Source organism: Cebus imitator, unplaced genomic scaffold (assembly GCF_001604975.1).
Source record: "Cebus imitator isolate Cc_AM_T3 unplaced genomic scaffold, Cebus_imitator-1.0 Scaffold274, whole genome shotgun sequence".
In the NCBI taxonomy this organism is placed as follows: domain Eukaryota; kingdom Metazoa; phylum Chordata; class Mammalia; order Primates; family Cebidae; genus Cebus; species Cebus imitator.
The window spans coordinates 1,245,491-1,250,413 of record NW_016107589.1 but is presented as its reverse complement, the minus strand read 5'-3'; positions in this window follow the sequence as shown (position 1 = coordinate 1,250,413).

Genomic DNA, 4,923 nt, shown 5'->3' with positions numbered 1-4,923 from the left:
CTGCAGTTAGCTGAGATGGCACCATTGCACTCCAGCCTGGGCAACAAGAGTGAGACTTCATCTCAAAAAAAAGGAGCTGGGGGTGAGTTGTGGGAGGGAGTTGCTGGGGGACGCATGACCCTGTCTGAAAACCTAGAAGCCTAAAATTGCAGCATGGTAGAATTAGAAAATCCAAGAAAAGGAACTCTCTTGGGTGGGGGTTAGGGAGATTATGAACATAATTGTAAATGCTTAAGGTAATAATGAGATATTCATGGCACAGTGCTTTTTTGGATGCACAAGACTATAACTCATTCAGGAGATTACACATTAAGAAATATATTTTAGGCCAGGCACAGTGGCTCATGCCTGTAATCCCTGTACTTTGGGAGGCTAAAGCAGGCAGATCACTTGAGGTCAGGTGTTCGACATCAGCCTGGCCAATATGATGAAACCCATCTCTACTAAAAGTAAAAAAATTAGCTAGGCGTGGTGGCTAACACCTGTAGTTCCAGCTACTTGGGAGGCTAAGGCAAGAGAATCACTTGCACCTGGGAGGTGGAGGTTGCAGTGAGCGCAGCTGTTGCAGTGAGCGCAGATCACGCCACTGCACTCCAGCCTGGGCAACAGAATGAGACTTCATCTAAAAACGTGTGTGTGTGTGTGTGTGTGTGTGTGTGTGTGTGTGTGTGTATTTATTTATTTTAGAGTCATCCAAATAAATCTTAAAACAGTAAAAGATGAATTCCTGAAGGAAGAAAGACCATAACTTACGAAACCTGTTACTGTAGGAATTTACAATTTTGGTAGACAGTTTTTGCCTACATCATTTTAAAATAATAATTTACCAGCAGTGACCAACCTTTCTGGCAGAGAGGACTATTTCATGAAAAACAATTTTTCCATGGACCAGGATGGGGTTGTGCTTTCAGGATGATTCAAGTGCATTACATTTATTGTGCACTTTATTTCTATTATTATTGCATCATAATATTCAATGAAATATAATAATTATACAACTTACCATAATGTAGAATCATTGGGAGACTTGAGCTTGTTTTCCTGCAACTAGACAGTTCCCATCTGGGGGTGATGGAGACAGTGACACCCAAAGTGTGTTGCTTATGTCCAGTTTACTCAGTAATCTCATTTTGGTTACTGTCACTGCAGAAAACCCTGCTTCACAAATATAAGATGCTGGAAATGGAAGCAGGCTTTTCAGTGCTTCTGTAGCAATCTCAGGATATACTGCCTTGACTTTAATCTAGAATGTATGGGGATTTGAAGTTGTCTCAATCATACTTTTAAGGCCACCATCATTTGCGATCTCAAGCTGTTGATCCTCTTCTAGTATGGACAAAGTCAATTCACCTTGCTTATTCACAAATGGGTGGTGGATCCATTCCTTCCCAGTTCAGGGTTTGTTTGTTTGTTTGTTTGTTTGTTTGTTTTGCTATCGGGAAGTAAAGCTCAAACTCTTTTGAAAGCTGAGATAGGTGATCATGCACCAGCTGGGAGAAAGAAGGCATTGGGTCAGTCGCTTTGAAAATCTCTGCTAATGTTTGAAACATGTCAGAAATCCTAAAGTTCCCTCATCGCCCCCATAATTCCAGTTTAGTTTTGAATGCAGCCCCTTTATCTGCTAATTTGAACACAATTGTCATTCTCCCCTGAAATGACAGATTGAATTCATTGAGCAGGTTGAATATGTCACACAAGTAAGCAAGTTTTGTCACCCATTCTATGTCACTGAAATGCACTGCAAAGGAAATCTCTGGAGTGGCTGTCATAACTCAAAAACTCTGGCCAGTGATCTACCTTTAGCAAGCCATCTTACTTCCTATACACATCTCACAGAGTTGCACAGACATGAGTTAAGAGCATGTACTTAATTGTTTTTGATAATTTTTTTTTTTTTTTTTTTTTGAGACGAAGTCACGCTCCGTTGCCCAGGCTGAAATGCAGTGGTGAGATCTCGGCTCACTGCAACTTCCACCTCCTGGGTTCAAGCGATTCCCCTGCCTCAGCCTCCCAAGCAGCTAGAACTAGGTGGGTGCCACCACATCCCGCTAATTTTCTCTATTTTTAGTAGAGATGGAGTTTCACTGTGTTAGCCAGGATGGTCTCTATCTCCTGACCTCGTGATCTGCCTGCCTCAGCCTCCCAAAGTGCTGGGATTACAGGCGTGAGCCACTGTGCCCAGCTGATAATTTTAATCACATCCTGCAAAACGTTAAGTTCAAGTGACATTTTTCAGCTAGCCAGCATTTCTCTGTGGATGACACAGTGCATAGACTCACATTCAGAAGTGACCTCTTTGACCTGAGTAGTGAAACCAGAAAGCCATCCAGTCATGTTAGCCACTCTGCCTCTGCATATACCAACACAAAAAAAAACCAATTCCATTTTCCTGATATGTAATCATTCAAAGTCTTGAGCAATTCTGCACCTATGCTGTTGACTGGCAACAAAAGAGCCATTAACACATTCCCCCTGCACATCCTCCTGAAAACTATATCGCACAAAAACAAGCATTGCTGCCTTCTTGTCAACATCGGTAGACTCATCAACCTGGACTGAATACCATGGTGACTCATTAATCCTCTCTAACAATTGTGCCTCAGTATCCTCTGCTATTTTCATCAATTTGTCTAGTTATGGGACTAGCCAAAAGAGAAACACGTGCCACCATTTGAACTTCAGCCTCTCCTAAAAGTTCACCATAATGTCCTTAGCAGCAGGCAAGAACAACTCTTCACCAATGGTAAAGGGCTTCTTAGCTTTAGCAATGCAGTTAGCCACTAAGAATGATGCCCTCAGTGCAGACACCTTTGATGAAGTGGTCACCTTCAATAATTGCTTCTGTTCTTTTTTTATTTTTATTTTTTTTGAGACAAGGTCTTGCTCTGTCACCCATGCTGGAGTGCAGTGGCACAATCTCAGTTCACTGCAAACTCCACCCTCCTGGGTTCAGGTGATTCTCATGCCTCAACCTCCTGAGTAGCTGGGACTACAGATCCATACCACCATACCAGGCTGGAATGTTAGATTCTTTTTGGAGATTAAATCAGTAAAGGTAGGGACAGTCAATAAAAGATTATGTAAACACTTAAATGATGCAGTCAATTTCCTATTCTTTAGGTCAATAAGGGGAAAAACTATTTTTTTTCTATTTTGCCTTTTAGATCATCGCCTGAGTTTACTTTGTTTCTTTAACTCACTTACAGGTGTCTCAACCTTCCAAAATAAAACATTTAAAAATACAACTGAAATTCAGACTGCCTTTGGCTTCCATTCTTTCTGCAAGCTTGATTACAAAAACCTAATGGAATGTGATAGTTACACAGGTTATAGAACCACACACTAAACAGAGTGTGTTTTAATATACCTAAATTATACATAGAAAGAATGAACTGAGGAAGAAAGGAAAGACTGTGGCCAGCTACATTTCCAGAAAGCAGCAACTGTGATTTTTTAAAATCAACTTTTTGTTACATCCAAGTTTGTTTTGCAGTTAGGATTCTGCTATGGACTAAATTGTGTACCCCTGGTCCCCACCCTCAAATTCATATTTTGAAGCCATAACCCCCAGTACCTCCAAATGTAACCATAATTGAAGATAAGATCTTGAAAGAAGTGATTACATTAAAATGATGTCATTAGGATGAGGCCCTACTTCAATATGTCTGGTGTCTTGAAAAGAGACAACAGGAGCACAAGTGCATAGAGGGATGACCATCTGCAGGACAAGGAAGAGAGGCCTCAGAAGAACCTCAAACTGCCAGCACTTCATCTTTGAACCCCAGCCTCCAGAACTAGGAAAAAACAAATTTCTATTGTTTAAGCAACTCATTCTGTAATATTTTGTTATGGCAGCACTAGCAAACTAATACAGGTTCCATTTTTTTTATTCAAGGTGAACATTTCAAAAGGGCATCATTCTCTGCCACTTGTGGTGAAAGTACATTTTTTGTCTAGTAGACCCTAACAACTCATATCAAAAGCTTTTAAATTTGACCCTTTCTTTTGAACTAGCAATTATACTTCTAGGAATTTATCACAGCTAAATAATTCAGGACCTATGCAAGGAGTTAGCTACAAAGATATTTATTTGAATTTGTTTACACTGGAAAAAAAGTTGGAAATGACCTAGTTGTCCTAAAATAGCTAACTAATAAATAGGAAAACCATTAAGTATTCCAGCTAAGTATACTGTGTTATGAAGTGCTTAAACTGATAATGAGGGGAAAAGGTCGTGACTTGCATTTAGATATAAATCTCATACCATCAAGATGACATATAAAAATTCAAACTATTTATTTTGCCAAATCAAATTAAGTCTGACTTAATTTGAACCCATACTTGTCAGAATAGCAAAAATGTCAACATGTCATTACTGGGGTTCCTTCCACCTTTTTTCACGCAAGGGCACTTGCCTCTCTCTCTCTTTAATAAAATGCTTTTTGTGGAGAAAAACAACAACAACAACAACCCATAAAGAGGACTGTCTTTAACAGGGTCTCTCCTGAGGTGTGAAAATAAACAGACCTCTTCATTTTGTGGTGATGTTGATTGTACCTTGTTCTTCTGCCTGTGTATTCCCTTGCCTCAAGAGCAAAATCTAAGCTTTTAAAAGGGGAATTGTATCTGTCTCCTCCAGATGGAGGAAATGTTGAAAGAGGAGGGTTTAGTGTGAATAAAAGATAGCTTCCCAAGTCTAGAAGTGACAAGAAGCTTCTAAGTCTCCCCCACTGGAGGAAGCCAGTGTATAGCCCCCGCCACCCCCAACTCCACCCCATCCCTCACATCATTGATAACAGTGAAGGCTGGCCATTAACTATCTTTAAAGTAAGGTATACCACCTTGGTTTTGGAACCAGATCCACACTCCTGGCCCCACATAAACCCGGAACTTTTGTATACATAACTCCAGTAATAATAGGGA